The following is a 22,640-nucleotide window of genomic DNA, read 5'->3' as shown; positions in this document are numbered from 1 at the left end:
CTGTCTCCTCACTGTCTGATTGTGCTCCAATGCTCCAGGAAGTCATGGCAGTCGGTAGCAATGGAGCACCGATAACACTGATAAATGCTGTTCATTGGCACAGCATTGTTTAGTGTATGCAATCTAAGGATTGCATGTAACAGTCCCCCATAGTGTAAAAAAGGTAAAAATAAAAATGACTATAAATGTGAATTGGGCAAAATGTGATGCACAGCAGGAATTAGACTGGGAATTCTGCGATGAGCATACACACAGGGCTAGCTGGCAGCAACCCAGTGTGTTCAGAGAAGGTTGGTGACGGGGCCATGCATGGGTTTTGTTGTAGATTTTGTGATGAAATTACTGATGTAATTGAAGTAAAATTGGTGGTGCAAAAAAGCCCTCATTTGGGTCTGTGATTGGAAAATTGGAAGCATTATGGTTATTAGAAGGTGAGAGAAGGAAAAAAAAACAAAAGTGCAAAAATTGAAAATTCCTGCATCCTTAAAGGGGTACTCCCCCCTAGACATCTTATCCCCTATGCAAAGGATAGGAGATAAGATGTCTGATCGCGGGGTCCCGCTGATGGGGACCCCCGCGATCTCGACTGTGGCACCCCAGACATCCGATGCACAGAGCGAACTTCGCTCCATGCCGGATGACTGGCGATTCGGGGCAGAGGCTCGTGATGTCACGGCCAGGCCCCACTCATGATGTCATGGACACGCCACCTCAATACAAGTCTATGGGGGGGTATGATGTCCATCACGCCCCTTCCCATAGACTTGCATTGAAGGGGGCATGGCTGTGCTGTCCCAAATGGGGCTGGGTTGTGATGTCACAAGCCTCCAGCGCTGCACCCAACGCTGTAAATGAACGCCAGGTGCAGCAGGGAGATCACAGGGTCCTCAGTGGTGGGAACCCCCGCAATCAGACATCTTATCCCGTATGCTTTTGGATGGGGGATAAGATGTCTAGGGGCGGAGTACCACTTAAAGGGGTTAAAAATTAAAGAAGCACACTGATTGGCTTCTAGGGGCAATTGGTCTTTTCCTCTGCACAGGTTTTGATAAATCTCCTCAATTGTGTTGGGGTTCTTTATGGAAATTTCTGAGCTGTGTCATTAGGGATCAGACAATTTAGAAAGCATCATCACTTCATATTGTGGAACCTGGTAAGTACCTCTACTCTTTGACTACAATGATCTTATCTTATCAGGCTTGTACATATGACATATACCCTTTTTGTCACAAGGGGTGTGGCCTGGCAAAAAGGGGAATGCTAACGGCTGTGTCAGCCCCCAGTCACAAGGTTTAACAGCAGTTTACACTGCCAGAACAGCGTAGACTGCTGTTGGAATCTCTGCTAGCTTGGAGCTTGCAGAGATTTCAGTATAAGGTAATGAGTTTGCTGGATTTATGTAAAGGCATCAACCTGTGCTCAGGAGGAGCCTCAATAGCTACTTTATTTTGTGGTTTGGAGGCTGCATGGACAACCATTAACCATAGTAGGCTGACCATGTGGACTCTACTATACCAGCATGAATGTGTTAAGGATTTTTTCTTCTCTATGACCTGCTAGTCCAAATTAATGTCAGGTATGAGCTGCTCTTGAAATCCATTCACACAGGGCTGGACTGACCTATTGAGATATTGGGAAAATTCCAGGTAGGCAGGTCCCCCATCGGCCAGCCGCTGGAGGACAGGCTGCCTGAGTCCCGACAAGAGACTATGTCACAATGAGCAAAGTTCTATGGTGCTGCAATCAATCACCAGGTGCGGAGCTCCACTCGTAGCTCCCAAACATGCAGTATACACAGTATGCAACATTTACATTCCAGCCAGGTATTCTCAGCTCAGAGGCAACAGGATATGACGCAATGTTTTGAGGGGCACGCCCCCTTACTCATGCACATGAGTAAGGGGGCATGCCCATCAAAACGTTGCGTCATATCCTGTTTCCTCTGAGCTGAGAATACCTGGCTGGAATGTAAATGTTGCATACTGCACTTTATTGAAAAAAGAGAAAAAATAAACAAGACCGGCTGGTCGTTTATACTCTACTGGAACAGTGAGTTAATCTTTTCATGTGTATGCTATCACTGCCTTGGCGTATAAAGCCCAGGAACTCTGTGTATAAGTCACTATGTCAACCTGTGCACAGCAGCAGCATTACACACAGGTCCTGAGACTCCTGAGGGGAGGTCCAGAGTCTACAGATAGTGACCGGAGGTCCAGAGGCTACAGAGTACTACATACTGTACAGACAGGACACTCACTTTCTGCCTCCTCACTGCTCCTCTGGCTCCTCCTACTGACCGCACACAGGAACTGATGCTACTCGGGGGAAGATGTTCTGCACTGGGACCTGGTGCTATTACTGTGTGAGGAAGGGGGCTGGGAGTCCTGTTATGTGTGAGTGTTGGGGGGGGCGGTTGGGGAGTGGAGACCTGCTCTTACTGCTTTGTGAGAAAGGGGGTGCTAACTACAACTCCCAGCATGCCCTGACATAGCTGATGGCTCTCCAGCTGACTTACTGACATAGCTGATGGCTCTCCAGCTGACTTAAGAAAGAGCTACAATTTCCAGCATGTTATACTAAAACGTACACTATATTGCTGTATAGTGCAACATGCTGGCAGTTGTAGTTCTGGTTTGGGTCAGTTGCAGAGCCATTGTCTGTGTCAGAACATGCTGTGAATGTCTGTTTGGACATGCAGGGAGTTGTAGTTCTGTTTTGGGTCAGCTGCAGAGCCATTGGCTCTGTCAGGGCATGCTGGGAGTTGCAGTTAGGACTTGTTGGGAGTTGTAGTTAGTAACCAGCATGCCCTGACACAGCCCATGGCTCTGCAGCTGACCCAAAACAGAACTACAACTCATGTCAGTGCAAGCTGAGACAGGAGGCAGAGACTTAGCTGATTCAATCAGCTTCAGCCATGTCCTCCTGCCCAGCCCCTCCCCCCGACTGAAGGCCAAACCTGCTCAACACCTGGACTGCCATCATGCATTCCTCTGTACAGAGCACATAAATCCACGCCCCTTGTGTAAGCCACACCCCTGCTGAAAATTTGGTACATCACTAGCATAAAGCTCGCAACATGACAAAACGGAAGCTTTCCTGTCTCTTCCCTGTGACCACTGGCTGCCACATTGACGCAATGCTGTGGGGCTGGTGTGCAAATATTTCCAGGGCTGGTTTATATCCCCAGACTGGCCCTGAATTCAGACAGATACACAGAGTAAGCTATGGATACATGATTCCTGTTTAGTGTATTTGTCAAAGATGCTTTTATATTACAAAGAAGGCTTTATGCCAAGGTTTATATAGATATGATTAAACCAAACAAAATGGCCTTCACTTTTAACAATATCTAGTCATCCTCAAAATAGATAAAGCCTCTAAATACAAACCAGCTAAGGACAGTACGTGTCCAATGTAATGGTAGGGTGGGGGTGGGGGTGAATGAATGAAACCAGCATGAATGCATTGGGTACTGAAAATCAGTTTTTTTAGGTAATATTCGGAGGAACTGCTTTCCTTGGTCATATGGGTCATATGTTCCTCACCGAGAGATGTAGCCCCTGGAACTTCTGTGCCCCATCTTTACTTTTCATGGTTCCTGTCCCCTCCCCCCACCCACCCTTTTCCCATTTTCTTCTGACAAATAACTATTCGTCTGTTCAACAAATCTTGAGCTGCAGAATAAATAATAACTATTGATGTGAAAATAAATCACTTTGATGGCATAAACTCCCAGCTCAGGTAATTTAAATTAAAATCCAATTTTATTTTCTCTTGCAAAACACAGCAAAATTAATTTTAATGTAAATCTTATTTTCAGAATACAAGAGAAGTAAATGTAAAACAGCATTGACTGGAACAGTGAGCATCCTTATTTCTTAATGTTTTCTGCTGGAATCAAAGGATCTGTAACTGCACAGCATAAAGGGAACCTGTTCTTACTTTCATGCTGCCTAAACCATGATTCATTGACGAGGGCCTCGGTGGCTTCTCCCTACTCCAAAACCCTTGATTGATAGATCCCTCTGTGTTTGGGAGAAGGGAGAACTCTACCAATCAAGCCAGGCAAGCAGGAATTCCACAAAGCCCCAAACCTGCCCTATAACCAGAAAGGTTGCTGTTTAGACGTCTCCCAGAGCTCAGCCACTTAATGGTGACCAAATAAGTTATCATGTCTGGACTTGCTGCATTGGTGTATTTATAATTCTGTTGCAAAGCTCCATTTTTGCAGTCCGGGCATCCTGGAAGTTATAGTTTTGCAACAGCTGGAGATTCACAAACAGTATACACAAACAGTATCCCACTGTGAGTAGACCCTAACATTTTTGTCAATATTTTATATGTTTTTATGTGACAACACTGAAAAATGACACACTGCTACAATGTAAATTAATGAGTTTACATCCTGTATAACAGTGTTCAATGTTGTGGCCCCTCAAAATAACTAACAACCATAAATGTCTAAGCCTTGGCAACAAAAGTGAGTACACCTCTAAGTGGAAATGTCTTACTTAGACCCAAATAGCTATTTTGCTTCCCTGATGTCATGTGACTCTGTTTTTCAAGGTCTTAGGTATGAATGGGGTACAGGTACTTTCATTTGATGTTATTGCTCTCACACTCTCCAACACTGGTCACTGAAAGTTCAACATGACACCTCATAGCAAAGAACTCTCTGAGGATCTGAAAAAAAGAATTGTTGCTGAACAAAAAAGATGGACTAGGCTATAGGAAGATTGCCAAGAACCTGAAACTGAGCTAAAGCCCAATGGGCAAGACCATACAGTGGCTATACATGACAGGTTCCACTTAGTACAGGCCTGGCCATGGTCAAAGAAGTTGAATGCACGAGTCCAGCTTCATATCCAGAGGTTGTCTTTGGGAAAAAGACATATAAGAGCTGCCAGCATTGCTGCAGATGTTGAAGGGTTGGTGGAGTCAGCCTCTCAGTATTCAGACTATACGCAAACACGGCATCAAGTTGGTTTTAATGGCTGTCGACCCAGAAGGAAACCTCTTCTAAAGATGAAGAACAAACAGTTTTTTCTTTTTAAAACAAGCAGACTAAGGACAGGGATTAATGGAACCATGTCCTGTGCTCTGATGCAATCAAGATAAACTTATTTGGTTCAGATAGTGTCAAGCATGTGTGGCGGAATCAGATACGGAGTACAAAGACTTGCCTACATTCAAGCATACTGATAGGAGTGTCATGATTGAAGGAACCATGAATACCAACATGACGCACTGAAGCAGAGCACAATCTCCTCTCATTAGAAACTGAGCAGTATTCCAACATGATAGCAACCCCAAACAAACCTCCAAGACAACCATTGCCTTGCTTAAGAAGCTGAGTGTAAAGGTAATGGACTGACCAAGCATGTCTCCAGACTTGAACCCTGTTGAGTATCTGTAGGGCATTCTCGAACAGAAGGTCTCTATTATCCACCAGCCCAAGGGGCTTAAGGCAGTGCTGGAAAATAATGTTGAAAAGTTGGGCCTAATTTGGACATTTCCACTTAGGGTTGTACCCACTTTGTTGCCAAGGTTTAGAATTGAATGGCTGTGTGGTGAGGTATTTTTAGAGGACACAACATTAAACACTAATATACAGGCTGCACACTCACTACTTTACATTGTAGCAGAATGTCATTTCTTCAGTGTTGTCACATGAAAAGATAAAATAAAAGATTAACAAAAATGTGAAGGGTGGACTCACTTAGGTGAGATTCTGTATATATGTTACAAGTAGCAATCACCATTGAGCCATAGGATCTACTCCTCCTGTCTACTCATTATCACATAATTATGGGATGGTAACGACTATTCAATGATAGGTGATTGATTAACCTTCAGCCCTGCAGTATGTGGCAAGTCCATCAATAAGGTCAGTCTGCAATCTTGGCTAAACTTTAATTGAATTCCCATAGGAAGAATGAGTTTTGTGCTGTACAGTTTTTTGGTATCCATGGGGATTCAAATAAAATGTCAAGGAAGAGACACAAAGATTTGCTTCTATAATGGAGGCTCTAAATGTCATGTGAATTGGATAAGAGGACATTGTAAAATAGTACAATAAAGCAGAGATAGCTATACAAAGTAGCTGGCAGAAGAGACTCCTAATTTTCAGATTTAAAATACCAATAATGTTTCATTCTATGCTTGACCTTTCCATGAGGCATAAGACGTGGACATGAGCCATTGATTGATTTACAGTGGGAAGTATTGACATTTTTGTATTCACAAATTTCGAGAAATAATTGTTTTTTCTAATAATAATTAAATGTTTTCTTTCAATCATTAGTCATATTTTTTTACTAAACATTATTTACATTTTTTTTATGAAAAGAAGAACCTGTACTTTTTTAGAATATCTAACAGTTGTCTAATAATAAGCCCTATTCATTGCAGTAAGTAAACCTATGCAATGACAAGGCAAGAAGAGAGTTAAATAGAACTTGCTGGAGCATCCATGCTGTGGGTCCATTGAAAGTCTGGGGCACTACTGGAAACAGCCGCTAGGTAAATAGGTGACAAATAGTGTGAGCTGAAATACCCCTTTAAATAGCAGGTCTTTGAAAAAATCATACCTAGAGTCTTTGGCACAAACCAATGGGATATTATCACATTATCTATTGTTTATTGAAAGAACTAGCTGAGTACCCGGCGTTGCCCGGTTTTTCCTTCCTCACCCTTGTTGGGGAGGAAAATCAGCAAAGAAGGAAGCTTTTGACTTCATATCCCATCCCCATATATTGTTGTCATATCCCAACCCCATATCCTGTCCTCATATCTCAACCTCATATCCCGTCCTCCTGTCCCGACCTCCTATACCGTCCTCCTATCCCTACCTCCTATACTGTCCTCCTATCCTGACCTCCTATCTCGACCTCTTATCCCGTCCTCCTATCCTGTCCTCCTATCCAGTCCTCCTATCTCGACCTCCTATCCCATCCTTCTATCCCATCCTCCTATCTTGACCTCCTATCCTGTCCTCCTATCCTGTCCTCCTATCCTGTCCTCCTATCTCGACCTCCTATCCCGTCCTCCTATCTCAACCTCCAATCCTGTCCTCCTATCCCGTCCTCCTATCCCGTCCTCCTATCCCGTCCTCCTATCTCGATCTCCTATCCCGTCCTCCTATCCAGTCCTCCTATCTCGAGCTCCTATCCCAACCTCCTTTTCCGTCCTCCTTTCCCGTCCTCCTCTCTTGACCTCCTCTCTCGACCTCCTATCTCAACCTCCTATCTCAACCTCCTATCTCAACCTCCTATCCCGTCCTCCTATCCCGACCTCCTTTCCCGTCCTCATATCTCGACCTCCTATCTTGACCTCCTATACAGTCCTCCTATCTTGACCTCCTATCCAGACCTCCTATCCCGTCCTCCTACCCGACCTCCTATCCCGACCTCCTACCCCGACCTCATATCTCGTCCTCATATCCCGTCTTCCTATCCTGACCTCCTATCTCGACCTCCTATCCCGTCCTCATATCCCAACCCGTAATATATGTGTACCAGGTATTGAAATACATTTCCCATTGGTTTGCATGGGACTTTAAACAAAAACCCTGACCTCACAAATGGGGGTAGTTAAGGGTTAAATTAACTATCCTATATTTTAAGTGGACATATAAGTAACATGTGACCAAGTATTATGGAAATATCTCCAGCCGTTTGCAAGTTATGCAGTAACATATATTTCCCATTGACTTGTATGGGACTTTAAACATAAACCCCGCCCCTGGCAAATGCGGGTGAGTAAGGGTTAAATCATCTACACACTTAGAAGGGATGTCCAAATATGACATCTTCTTTAACCCCTTAGGGACTCTTTTTTTTTTTCAATTCTGACCACTGTCCCCTGCACTGCATTAACCCCTTAAGGACCGGGGTTTTTTCCGTTTTTGCATTTTCGTTTTTTGCTCCTTGCCTTTAAAAAATCATAACTCTTTCAATTTTGCACCTAAAAATCCATATGATGGCTTATTTTTTGCGCCACCAATTCTAATTTGTAATGACGTCAGTCATTTTGCCCAAAAATCTACGTTGAAACGGAAAAAAAAATCATTGTGCGACAAAATTGAAAAAAAAACGCAGTTTTGTAACTTTTGGGGGCTTCCGTTTCTACGTAGTACATTTTTCGGTAAAAATGACACCTTATCTTTATTCTGTAGGTCCATATGATTAAAATGATACCCTACTTATATAGATTTGATTTTTTCGGACTTCTGGAAAAAATCATAACTACATGCAGGAAAATTAATACGTTTAAAATTGTCATCTTCTGACCCCTATAACTTTTTTATTTTTCCGTGTATGGGGCAGTATGAGGGCTCATTTTTTGCGCCGTGATCTGAAGTTTTTAACGGTACAATTTTTGCATTGATAGGACTTATTCATTTCTAAATGATATAAAAAGTGACCAAAAATGCACTATTTTGGACTTTGGAATTTTTTTGCGCGCACGCCATTGACCGAGCGGTTTAATTAATGATATATTTTTATAATTCGGACATTTCCGCACGCGGTGATACCATATATGTTCATTTTTCTTTTTATTTACACTGTGGTTTTTTTTATTGGAAAAGGGGGTGATTCAAACTTTTAATAGGGGAGGAGTTAAATGATCTTTATTCACTTTTTTTTTTCACTTTTTTTTTGCAGTGTTATAGGTCCCATAGGGACCTATAACACTGCATACACTGATCTTCATCATTGATCACTGGTTTCTCATAAGAAACCAGTGATCAACGATTCTGCCGCATGACTGCTCATGCCTGGATCTCAGGCACTGAGCAGTCATTCGGCGATCGGACAGTGAGGAGGCAGGTAGGGGCCCTCCCGCTGTCCTGTCAGCTCTTCGGGATGCCGCGATTAGCCGCGGCTATCCCGAACAGCCCGACTGAGCTAGCCGGCCACTTTCGGTTTCACTTTTAGCCGCGCGGCTCAGCTCTGAGCGTGCGGCTAAAGGGTTAATAGCGCGCGGTGCCACGATCGGCGCTGCGCGCTATTAGAGGCGGGTCCCGGCTTCACTATGACGCCGGGCCCGCCGTGATATGACGCGGGGTTACTGTGTAACCCCGCGTTATATCAGGAGAGCAGGTCCAAGGGCGTACCTGTACGCCCTTGGTCCTTAAGGGGTTAATAACTCTGGGATGCTTTTATCTTTTATTCTGATTCTGAGATTGTTTTTCGTGACATACTCTACTTTAATATAGTGGAAATTTTTCATCGTTACTTGCATCCTTTCTTGGTGAAAAATCCCAAAATGTCATGAAAATTTGGAAAATGTTAAATTTTTTGAACTTTGAAACTCTCTGCTTGTCAGGAAAATGGATATTCCAAATAAATTATAAATTGATCCACAAATACAATATGTCTTTATACTCTATGTTGGCATCATAATGTTGACATGTTTTTACTGAAGACAATTTTCAAAATGTTCACGAAAATGTCAAAATCTGAATTTTTCAGGGACCAGTTAAGTTTGAAGTGGATTTGAGGGGCCTTTCTGTGAGAAATACCCCATAAATGACCCCATTATAGAAACTATACCCCTCAAAGTATTCAAAATGACATTCAGAAAGAATAGCAGCAAAGTGGAGGAGAAAAATCTAAATCTGCATTTTTTACACTAACATGTTCTTGTAGCCCCATTTTTTTATTTTTAAAAGTGGCATAAGGAGAAAGAGCACCCCAATATGTGTAGCCCAATTTCTCTGGAGTATGAAAATACCTCATATGTTGACATAAAGTGCTCTGCGGGCTCACAACATGGCTCATGAGGTTAAGAGGAACTTTGGGATTTTTTAAAACAAATTTTGCTGTGATGGTTTTTGGGGGCCATGTTGCATTTAGGAAGCCCCCATGGTGCCAGAACAGCAAAAAAAAAAAAAAAAACACATGGCATACTATTTTGGAAACTACACCCCTCAAGGAACATAACAAGGGGTGGAGTGAGCCTTAATACTAGAGATGAGCGAACTTACAGTACATTTGATTCATCACAAACTTCTCGGCTCGGCAGTTGATGACTTATCCTGCATAAATTAGTTCAGCTTTCAGGTGCTCCCATTGACTGGAAAAGGTGGATACAGTCAAATTTACTGTAAATTCGCTCATCTCTACTTAACACCTCACAGGTGTTTGACAACTTTGCGTTGAAGTCGGACGTGAAAATGGAGAATTAGATTTTTAACACTAAAATGAAGGTGTTACCCCAAATTTTTCTTTTTCTCAAGGTGTAATAGGAGAAAATGCCCCCAAAATTTAAAACCCCATTTCTTTTGAGTGTGGAAATACCCCATATGTGGACATTAAGTGCTCTGCTGGTGCACTACAAAGCTCAGAAGAGGAGTAAAATTTGGCTTTTTGTAAAGAGAATTTTGCTGGCATGGTTTTTGGTGGCCATGTTGCATTAAACAAGTCTCCAGGGTGCCAGAACAGTAAAAAAAGAAAAAACACATGGCAACTATTTTGAAAACTACACCCCTCAAGGAACATAACAAGGGATATAGTGAGCCTTAACACCTCACAGGTACACCTCAAGTTGGACATCAAAATGGAAAATTAGATTTAGATTTTTAACACTAAAATGATGGTGTTACCCCAAATTTTTCTTTTTCACAAGGGGTAATAGGAGAAAATGGACCCCAAAATTTTAATCCCAATTTCTCCAGATTAAGAAAACACTCCATATGTGGACATTAAGTGCTCTGCTGGCGCACTACAGGTCTCAAACCAGAGGGAGCGCCATTGGACTTTTGGAGAGAGAATTTTGCTGAAATTGAAGTCGGAGGCCATGTGCATTTACAAACCTCCCATGGTGCCAGAAAATGTGACACCATTTTGGAAACTAAACCCCTCCAGGAACGTAACAAGGGTCACAGTGAGTGCTTACACCTCACAAGTTTTTTGAACAGTGGGCTGTAAAAGGGAAACATTTGATTTTTAACAAACATTTTCATTTTTACATGGTGTAATAGGCGAAAATGGACCCCATAATTTGAAGCCCAATTTCTCCAAATTAAATAAATGCCCCATATGTGGACGTTAAGTGCTCTGCTGGTGCACTACAGGTCTCAGAACAGAAGGATAAATTGCCATTTATCTAGCAATGGGTGCAAAAGACCACAAACGATTTTCCCGATTTTCCTGGGAGGACATTCTGGGGGTTCAAGACGGGAATCTCGTCCCTCATACATGATAAACTTGCAAGTGTACCCTGAGGTACTCTTGCAAAGTTTATACACCTTCACCCATACTGCGCTCGCTTGGTTGGATGTATTGCTGGAAGCTGAGTCTCCCCTTAAAGCTGATGAGAGGCTCATCAATAGCGACCTCCCTTCCAGGGAAATAGGCCTACCAAAATTTGGCCCCGAAGTGATTGATTATCGGCCTTATTTTATACAGGCGCTCATACGCGGGATCAGTTCGGAGGGACATGCCGCACTATCAGCATAATGCAAACATTTCTGAATGGCCTCGAACCGGGGACTGGTCATGTAGAGCGGGGTCTGGTAGAGGACGTCCCCACTCCAGAACTGCCAGACCTTTGGTTTTTAACTAGGCCCAAATGTAGCACGAGGCTCCAAAAGGTCCTCATTTGGGCTGCACTGACTGGGAACCAGCCACCGGACCTAGCTAAAGAGGAGCCTGTGTTGGGCATACAGGCTCGTCTGGTCAACCATCAGATTGACAAAGTCATCACTGAAAAAAAATTACTGGCCACTCAGCCCAGAACAGTGGCTGGTTGCACGTACACAGACCCCACACACAAAAAAAACAAAAAATAAAAACAAAAAAAAGCCACAACCCGAAAAAAAATAAAACCCCTGCCTGAACCCCAAAAAAATCGCTGATCAGTGATATATGACTGACAGATGTAGGCAGGCCGCACACACAGGTACGGTACATCCACACAGCACAGGCCTGCTACTGGTGGCACGGACAGCCTATAGATGAAAAAAAAAAATAGCTGCTATAACCTAAAAAAATGCCTGCACCCCCAAAAAAAAAATCGCTGATCAGTAGTACAGGACTGATCAGCGGTGGGTGAGCTTTAGGTAATGGTGGCCACTTTTAAAGGTCTGCGCTCCAAAAAACTCTGGGGGCAGACCATAGCGACACAGTAGAGCCCGGGTCAAGCAGCTGAAGGTGCTGCGGACCAAGGACACCTACAGTATGGTATACTGAAAAAAAAAAAATTCCACTACCTAAATCTGTCCCTGCCTAATCTAAAGCTGTCACTAATTGCTGCTGTGCCAGGGGGAACAGAAACAATGCCAAGGGGCACTTTTTGGACTGTGAGGGAGGAGATGCAGCATGGGGCTCCGTCCTGCTCAGCACCAGACACAAAATGGTGCCGAGCCGAGGGGAGCAACATGCTCCTGCTCTCCTCCCACCTCCTCATACAGTGTGATTGGTGCGGTCACTACGAACATCCAATCACATCTGTCCTGGGGGGGCAACACTGCCACCTCCTAGTACAGTACGGATGATGATTGGTGGTGTATATTACACTACTGATCATCATCCTGTTCCGGGTCATGGGGTCACATGTGAACCCATGACCCGGAATCACCGCAGATCGAGGGTGTACCTCGGTGATGTGCCGGGATGCCTGCTGAATGATTTCAGCAGGCATCCCGGTCTGGTCCCCGCCTGGCGAGCGTCGGGGAAAGGAAATTCTTAGGGCGTACAGGTACAACCTGAGTCCTTAAGGATCGGGGATGCAGGGCATATGCACACGCCCTGCCTCCCTAAGAGGTTAATAGGGTTGACCACTTTAGAAAATCCAACTATTTTTTAATAGCAGCAGTCAGTGCTAAAGTATGTAGGAAGAATGCAGCAAGTGCTCAGTTTCCCTGAACCACCATCACATCACGTCACCATCTGAACTTAACTATTACTTGGTACACACTGAAATCAGTGACAGTATGGTAGAATGTGTAGCCACATCCTTCAGAGAAAAGTAGACATATTATGAAGCTGCTCTCTGCCATAGCTGATAGATGAGGATCCTAAATAGAAGTCTGGATGCAATTTTTTCCAAATTCCCATACAGTGCATTTACGACTGTGTATTGTAGACAGGGCAACCACTTAAATCATCTACAGGAGTGCAGTCCTAACAGTTAGCATACTGAACAACTAAGCCATGAGTTTAAAGCTCTTGAGTGTTCCATTGTATCTAAAGGAACATGGACTAGATCAGAGGAACCCCATTATATGGTTATATCACAATAGCCCAGGTAACTTGTAGCCATTAGTCATGATATGTATAACATAACTAAATTTGCCCTTTGGTCTTTTGATATACCATTAAATTACAATATTGCCAACCTCCTGGGGCTTCATATCCCCCAATCCCATAATAGCTTGCAGGCAAGAAGGTTAAAGTAAAATCGGGAGTCCTCTACAAGATCTCTTTACAAGGTGGAATCCTCTACAAGTTCTAAGTTAAATGGGAGCTGGCCACTCTGTTCAATCAACATGGTAACCATTAGGGCTACCCAGCCTCTAGTCTCACATATCAAACAGTTGGATACGTTGTATGGGGCGTAGAGTCTAGCCTTGGGACGCAGAGTACCCAATTGGACCTGGAGTCTTTACTCAGCGCTGGTTCTGATCTACTGTATATAGTACTCCATCTCTAGTCTATTAATTGCTTTCTATGCTATGTATGACTAAGGTAAAACCATTCACAATTAAACAGCGCCTCTTTAATTATATGACATTACTAACTGAGGCCTAAAGTAGCAATTCGTAAGTCAAACTTTCCATCCTGCTTTTATTGAGTATTCATTGTTTATTGCCCCCATTTATGACCCATGTGCACTGAACTTTAAGTGTAACACAGAATTAAAATTTTTAACCCTGTTGCCGTTTTTCCTTCCTACTCTTTGAATATCGTTTTATTGAGCTGAAACATTCATTCTCCAAAACCTGTAAATTAGCGTACAAAGCAACAGCATGAACCAGGAACATGGCAGTTAATTAACATAAAAACTATTTCTTTACTTATTCCTTAGGCACACGCAAGCTTACTATAGCCTTATTAATATGCAGACAGAGAAAATAAAAACTTTATTGATCTGACAGTCTTCCTCCCGCATCTGAAAACTAAGCTCAACTTCTCATAAATGCTCCTGACTGACACTGCTTACTGGCCCCTGCGGCAATCTCTTTGTAGACGATGCCAAAGCAACCGTCTTTATGCAAAGTTTTGAAAGAACTGTGTTTGATGTTGAAGCAATTGCTTGAGGAACGCCTGTATATGGCTTAGATTACATCACGCACTTTTAATGATATTGTTTTTGCTTTTTCAAGTCAGGTCTCGGTGTACAAGTCAATATTCTAATAGAGATTATTCAATTTTGTATCCATTAGTACACCTTTAATAATTCCAAAACAAGACAAGAAGGGTAGATGAGACAAAAGAAATCTCAAGTCTCAGAAGGGGATCATATCATAAATACAATGATGAAAAGTGATATATTGCAGTTATTTCACTATCATCTTCAAGTTCATTTAGGCATTTGAGGACAATGACTTTCTCCTATGGAGCTGTAAATGGTTATTGACGGTCATTACTGTGAGACCACCAACAGCCGTTCTGCTGCCGATCAATAAGCATTAGCTCATAAATAAATTCAGCATTGGGTTATTTAGGATGAAAGCTGAGGATTTTTATTGTCGGATTTACGGTACACAGGGCCATTATTTCTGAAACATTTTGAATTTAGAATACAGGTTTATGACTTGTGGTGGAGAAGATGTTGGAGAGGTAACATTTTTGGGTGTTTTAGAGTACAAATATAGGGGTCATTCAAGAACATAGAAAATGCAGTTTACCTTTAGGACAGTGATCGTGGATAAGAATCCAAAAAAGGGTCACAAAGGTCACAGACTCTTGAATGATAGCAGTCCCATATGACAAAAGGGCGACCACACTACCATTTCCAATTCTTGGGCAAGAGAATATTTCTTAGCCTCTTACTTAATCAACACAATCAACCTTATTCAACTACTGCTGCAGGTACCTTTATAACCACTTGGGGCCCATAAAGACAAATGGCTTGAGTCCCTTGAGCTTTTTACTACTTTTTCTATTGTTTGTGAAACCTACTGCACATTTTTGGTGGGCAGCTGAGGAGACTTTATCCTTTTCCTGCATATAGCATTTCTGATAACCCTTTTTCCACATATGGTGGTCAAGGTCCATCAATCAATTAATATATGTGGCCCTTACAACTAGTTGGGGCTTGTGCAAGTTTACATAAAAGAAAGTAAATGAAAAGTTTCCTCTGTAGTATTCAGCAGCTAATAAGTACTTGAAGGATTAAGATTTTTTAATAGAAGTCATTTACAAATCTGTTTACATTTCTGGCACCAGTTGATTTAAAAAAAAAAAAAAAAAACGGAGTAATGGTGAGCCTGATGGTCACATTGGCTTCCTACTTTTCAGTGATGCCTTTTGGATCAACAGTAGTAGCAGCATATGCTGGAAAAGTTCCTGGGGATGAACAACATAGCATTGTAGACTTTGGTATTACATGCAGAGAAATTTAGAGAGAAAAAATGTATGCCTTGTGGTATACTGATCCAGTATATTTTATCACAACATATGGTAGTCCCTGTACTATAAAAAGCAAGAGCCTCAGACTAAGCTGAACTGGTGAAAGGAAGGGGTAAGCTGTTGTTTTCCCCTGTCTCCATGCTGCTGGTGGCATTATTATCTGACTCCAGTTGGCACATTTAAATGAATGAGGTTTGGCACCGGTCCGGCTGGCGCCCTGTTTTTAAATTTCACAGCCGGATCTAGCAGCTGGATCTCAGAAACATAGTGTAAATGCACTCTAATAATCACTCAGCTACCTAGCACGTTTAGTGGGCCAATCAAATGTTACACTGCCCCCTGTGTTTTTAAGTCTGACTTTTTCATAGATTTTGCAGCATGTCAGTCTGCAGGAGCCTGAGTTATGCCCTCCCTCCCTTGTTTTTTTTTTATTGTTAAAGGAAATACCTGATCCCATTCTGTACTCTGGTTCTCCCGCTATCTTCCTCAGTACCCTCTGTTCCGGCGCTGACTTTGAGCATGGGCAGAACTTAAGGACGTCACCGCTGTTGCTTCTCTGCTGGGACCCGCTACTAGCAAACAGCAGCGGTGACATCAGGAGGCTCCGTACATTATCTAGATCAGCTCCAGAACAGAAGATATGGGAAACCTGGAGCACGGAACAGGATAAGTATTGTTGTCATCAGTGTCATTTGCACTACTTCTCTGTATCAACAAGTTAGTGCGGGTGAAACTGATGACAGATTTCCTCTAATTATTTTGTTTGTTCCTTGATGTGTGTTCTGTTATGTAACATTTTTACTGCAAGTCACAGTGGCAGGCCAAGAGAGAATAAAACTTTTATGTGAGGTTTTGCAGGCTAACATGTCTCCCCTTCTCCTTGTGGCCAGGGTTAGTATAACGCTGCAAGCCCTTTACATTGCATCATTCACATTTTTCCCCATAGAGTATGCGGTATCTTTGATTTAATATGGTAAAAGTAAATGCAGCCATCAGTAAGAATGCAGATTGTAAGAGAACTAACAGATTCTACTCGGTAAAATGAACCTTAGAGACTATTTTTTTAATTGTAAGCTTGTTAAGAAGACATTGACCCACAGCTAAGGGGTTAAATGAGAAAAGATATTCAATGAATGTGTTACTCGTCAATCATTTACATGAGGCCTAGCAATTTCAATTTCTCTCATATGAAAGCATTTCTTGACAGCAGTTGTTTTTCTGCTCATTTTGACACTTTCACATGACAGTTTATTTACTCATAAGGGTCCCATAGGACCATGCTTGTTTACCCATAGCTTATGTTTTACTGTAACAATCTTTATATTTTTAGGGATTCCTCTGAATAAATCTGAATGATAGAGCTACAGTATAATTTATAGTATCTCTATAAACTTATCTCACAATTCTGTGACTGGAAGTCAAATGTATTCCTGGTAAAATCCATCAGCATGTGGTGGCAGAGTTAGGTATTGTTCACTTGGGCCTCAGAGGCTCCATTTGGAGCCTCCATCACAAATTTCATTAGATTTGACAGAAGGAATAGAAGATTACATGCAGTGCCATTCTTCCTATAAAAGCCATAGAGATTGTATAGGGCGATTCTGGAACCATTAGTATTCTTACAGAGGCAGAACATTGTGACTTCCATTGCAAAGGAAACAAAGCCTTAGGCATTCAAAATTATACCTACTACCTCAACACAAAGAGGTTTCCTATGTTAGAAGACCAATCCACAGACCTTAGAGCTCTAAGTTCAGCATACAAGACCGCAGATTAGCTTTTGTCATTCTGAGAATGTCCAATGATTACCTTAGGTTACTCTCACGTAGGGGGGACAAGTGCCATATTGTACTGAGGGTGACAGACCCCTAGTTGCTTGAATGTAGGAAAGCAAAATACTATTGGGGTTAATGTGTACTTCTGCAAGATAGAAGCACACAGTAACAGTCTCTTAAACAATTTGAGACTTAATTTTGACAAAAACATTATATGTTCCCCAGTAGGTGGCAAAGTTCTTAACTCTTCTGGTTGTGAGGAGACTTGAACAGCTACAATTTACAGGGCGTCTGTCCCTTCACTCCCAGCCCTGAGCTAGGCTTGTGATCATCAATCACTTGCTCTCCTTGTGCCTTGTAACACAAAGGACTTGCAACAGTCCTTGCTAGTGGCAGTGTCTGGCAATGTAAGCCAAAGCACTTCCAACTGTCTCTAGATAGGCCATTGTTCCCGGACTAAGTAATCTTTTCTGAAGTCTCTGTACTGAAGCACAAGGAACACAGCCCACCACAGCAACCATACTAATCTCTAGTCCAGGCACAGCCCAAGTTCATCAATCCTAGAATCCTTCCGCAGGAGTTTGACACTCAGGATGAGAAACACGGCTCATGTGTGACCAGATATAGTGCCTGGACCCAAAGGAAGTGGCCTAGCAGCAGCCTGTCTCTTTCACATTGTCACAACCTTCTACTCTTTAGGTACAGCTGCAAATATATAGAGGCACCTCAATTTTCTAACAGGCATACAAAGCTAACACCTTCCCAAACAAAGGGTTCCCAGTTTGGGTCAATTCCTGGGAGGTACTCTTCCAGTGCTATGACAACCAGCAATAAGCAGAACAAGATATAGCAGTTACACCAATACGGTAAGGCTTTGAATAGAAACCATTCTAGATCTTTGGGAAACAGCATAAAACTTCACCATTGAAGGAACAGTAATGAATAAGAAAATAAGGCCATCATCACATAGTGGCTGCTGTTTAACACAACCACCTGCAATTTTCCCTTGTGCCTAGACTCTCAGCTCTACAAGTAGATGCATACTTACTATACGGCATTATATCTAAAGATCTATCATATATTATTCATTACATATACATATACATCATGGTAACTGCCATACATACTAATCGTATGTTGCCCTTAGGAACCCCTAAAAGACTAACCTTTTACTAATATAAGGTGGCTAGATCTGTACACATGGCACAAAACTGTAGTTTGAACCTTGTATTTGGTAAGAGGTTTCCCAAGCGGTCAAATATTGAAATTGCTCAGCAGAAACGCATGTCTATGGACAGATGTTTTGTTTAAATTAAACGTTTACTTCAGTTGGAAGCACTCCCGCATGGAATATTCTTAAGGCACTGTTTTAGTTATAAGTGAGTTGAACAATCCATAGAATGTTTGGCAGTTGTAGCATGCTGGATTCAGGGGCATAACTATCTGTGTAGCAGCCATAAGGGGCTGCTATGAGGTCTACAGAGTCAGGGTCCTAACTCATACACACACTATCCACCCAGACTCAGGCCCTAAAAGAGGTAACTGCAGGCATCTTTTTGTATTTTGCGATATTGTGCGCTCTCACCCGGATTTGGGCAAAATCTTGGTAAAACTACAAAAAGTCCATTAGCAGCTAAGTTCAAGGACCTTTGATGATGTCATTGAAGGGCCTTTCAGCTCTTCCTATAGCACAACTGAGGAGGAGGAGGAGGTAATAAGGATAGAATAGGGAGCTTGTGAGAAAGGAGGGACAGAGACAAGGATGAGGGAGGCTGAACAGTAGTCTCTGTTATGAAGGGGCCATGAAAGTCTATGTGAGAAGAGGCTTGACTCATAAGTGACAGCCTATGTGAAAGGGGTCTGAGATAATTTCACAGCCTAGTCTAGTAACCTTGGGGGAATAAAGCCTTGTGGGGTGTAGGGTAGTTAGGGTGTTGCTGTTCAGAATAGTAAAGGGCGCTGTTAACCCTTGTCACTCGTGACGCCAGGGTGAGGGTTAAATTCTGTAATAGTTGATGCAGAAATAAAGGATTGTTCACAACCACTGTTAACTGAAACTTGCAGGAACTTTTACTGGAGAATTTCTGTACATGCAGCAATAGAAACAGTCCAGATAACAGAATCTCTATAGATGTAGCTGAGCAGCGATTGACCGTTGGTTGGGATCAGATAAGCTCAATTTAGCTTCTTAGGGATTTTGTAGCATAGATCCGCTGGATTGAGGGGGGAGGGGGGGGAGGTCCAGTGATCTTGTGGTGGGTAGCGGGGAATTGCTTAGTATATCCGCTATGTTATAGTCCGAGGCCGCAAGGCTTTGGCCTAGTAAATCGTCTTGTAAGCTGTGGAGGTCCTACCTCTTCCAGAATCAGCAACCCAAGAAAGCAATCAAGATGGCACAGCTCCCTTATATGGGCAGGGGCTGGCTATTCTGGATTAGTCCACAACAACTGTCACTCACCGTTACATTGCACTGTGGGTGAACACGTCATGGGAACCTCCAAAGGTCCTGTAGCAAAACCATAGAGTTCTAACCTAATCACGTGACCCGCAGATCCTGCTATGCTGAATAGGTAGGCAATTAAATATATACAGATTTATACTTATATTTATAAGAACTTCTATGCAGTCATAGACTAACTGAGGGGTGACAAGGGGATAACTATAGGAGAGGGACCCCGACGTTCCTAGGGACTCTGACTATGGGGGCCTCTACAAAGGTAACGTATGAAATACGGTACCGGGATACCACACTAGCATATCCTTTCTTAGTTTTATCTCGCTGTGAACTTTTTCCCCTATCTCGGACATGAGTATTTGATGGTATTTGGCAGAGCTAAAGATGTATTTATGGGGGTACATGGGGAAGCAGCAGGCACAGTATTGGTGGAAGCAGCAGGATGCCTGTGTAAATGATGTGGGTTTTGTTGCTATAAAGGCTGGGATGGCTCCAGTAGTAATGAGATATCTTAGCATACTATGTATTCTGGGGGAACATTATCATATTAATCTGGGACAGATGGTAAATAAAAGGAAAGAACCTCTACTGTCACAGAAGACCTAGTGGCAACTGCGCTCCCTCTCGGCAGCCTCTGTTAATTTAAAGTGCGCCAAGTCTGGAGGAGCGCAGCCAAGCAGGAGGAGTTGCGGGCTGGCCGATGAGCATTAGGCAAAATATTCTGGGCACAGATTTTTTTTTATCCAGGGGAAGTGCCCCAAATCTTATTGCCTAGCCACACCACTGACTGATCAGTGTACCAGGTATCAGACCCCTGCTGATCTGCTCTTGGTGGCCTATCTGGAGAATAGAATATCAATTTTATAAGATTGAATAACTCCATTAAGTGAAAGCATGTCTTTATGTTACATCTAGCTATCCTTTATATAGACGTTTATTCCGTCTCATTCTATGTGCACACTTCTACTCTTAAAAGTGGCACCTGTAGTAAAGTAAAGATTAAGGGTACAGGTAGATGGGAAACAACTTTAAAGACAACTATTATTGTGTGCCCATTCTGATAATTCTGTGTAAAGTTCTGTTTACCTGTAAAATCTCAGATACCTTTCTGATACATGTATGGACAATATGAAAGATTACAAACTCAGCTTTGCTGCATATTTGCCTTTGTCAATCTTCATAAAGTGTTACATTTGTGACATTTTGCCAAGGAACAGCTCAATAGGGGTGGTTGGCGAGTTATGGGTGGCACAGTTGTTGATAACAGTGCCTTTTTCTGGGGTCAAGTCCTGGGAAAGTGTGAAGGAACTCATTCAAAATTTCCAATCAAGGACAGGACTCCTGCTAATGAGTGTTTCTGCTGTAAAAAAAAGTGCAGGATCTCAGTTCCCATGCATTCCTGCAGGACTTGAGCCCTGGTCTTAATCCTTCTCTTATCTGGCAGCACCCAAGAAAAATGTGTTCCGATAAAAAAATTCTAATGTTGGCAAGTGTAAAGTTATACTGTATTGCCAATTTTCACCTAAAGTGCAATACAGAAAACCTGTGTATCAAAATAATAAACACAACTGCATAATGTTTTCTAGCATTGCAATCCCCAACCTGTATCAGGGCATGCCGGGAGTTCTAGTTTTGCAAGGAGAGAAACACGCAATGGTGAGCATTGCTCAAATATAAAAATAATTGCAGTATAGTTTCTATACAGTAAGCCAAAATATTCAAATGACCCAGTAAGATTTGCGGGTGCATAAATAAGGGTGTACACTCAATAATTGTCCTTGTGGTTGTGCGCAGTTGTAATTCACATGGCTGATAAATCACAATAATGATGGTCATTTGCAAGTCGCTAATGAACAGACTCTTAATTCAATCAGGCATGTAACAAATTCCCACTTGTGATCATGTTGACATCATTGTCTTGTCCGTGCTACAGTGACAGAATGTCCTGGATCTTAGTGCCTGAATCTGATTCACCAGCCTTTAATGCAATAACACTGACTGTGCCAAGACTACAATGGCACAGGGCACAACTCATATGCCATAAATGACAAGAACATGGCCGCTTTCTCACAGAGTTTATAGTACTTTAGTCCATGGGTTGGGCCTAGTATTGTAATAGCAGACATATCATTTGGAAAATTGTGGAGCTATTTCTGAACAATGCAGACTCATTTTTCTAACGGGCTGTGTTGAAGTAAGTACCTACCAATAAAAGAACACAACTCTGTGTGCTATCAACAGGGTCAAAAAGCAATTGCTTGAGAAAATTCACCCGCTATTCTAATCATTAATTCAATGTTACAAGCCTTTCTATATTTTAGGCAATTAAAAAAAAAAAAAAAACATAGATTGAATTTTTCACTCTAGAATAGAGTTAGGTCTAGGTTGAAATTGGATAGGTCATCCACTGCTATGTCCTGATTTTATGGGATTAAAAGAGGTAAACATTTAAGGTATATGCACACTGCATATTTTTCAGATGATATTATATATTTTGGTATATGATGCTTGCCAAAAAAAACTGTCCTAATTTTATAATTTTTCTATGCAAATCCATGGGTTGTGCCTTGTATTGTAATGAGCAAACATATCCATTGGACAATTGTGGAGCTGTTTCTGAAAAACTCAGACTCATTTTTCTAAGGTGCTATGTTTAAGTAAGTACCTACTAGAGATGAGCAAATCGAATCTGAAGAATCTGAATTCATTGCAAATTTCATAAAAAATTCGACTTGCAACAAATGCGAATATTGCTGCTATTCTCTCTCTTAATTAAACTCCATTTATTGCAGTCCAGGCTCCAGGGCATCTAAAATGGCAACATGTAAG

General features: G+C 42.2%; 1 protein-coding gene and 1 long non-coding RNA gene across 3 annotated transcripts in view; one reads left to right on the top strand and one right to left on the bottom strand.

Moving 5' to 3' along the window:
* The window catches only part of CDH13 (cadherin 13), a 973,781-nt gene that overhangs the window by 265,772 nt on the left and 685,369 nt on the right, over positions 1-22,640 (top strand). The window lies entirely within an intron of this gene.
* The window catches only part of LOC130276439 (uncharacterized), a 53,906-nt gene that overhangs the window by 18,624 nt on the left and 12,642 nt on the right, over positions 1-22,640 (bottom strand). The window lies entirely within an intron of this gene.

The sequence above is a fragment of the Hyla sarda genome, chromosome 6, assembly GCF_029499605.1.
Source record: "Hyla sarda isolate aHylSar1 chromosome 6, aHylSar1.hap1, whole genome shotgun sequence".
NCBI lineage: Eukaryota > Metazoa > Chordata > Amphibia > Anura > Hylidae > Hyla > Hyla sarda.
The sequence above is the reverse complement of the archived record's forward strand: the minus strand, read 5'-3'. Positions and strand labels throughout refer to the sequence as shown.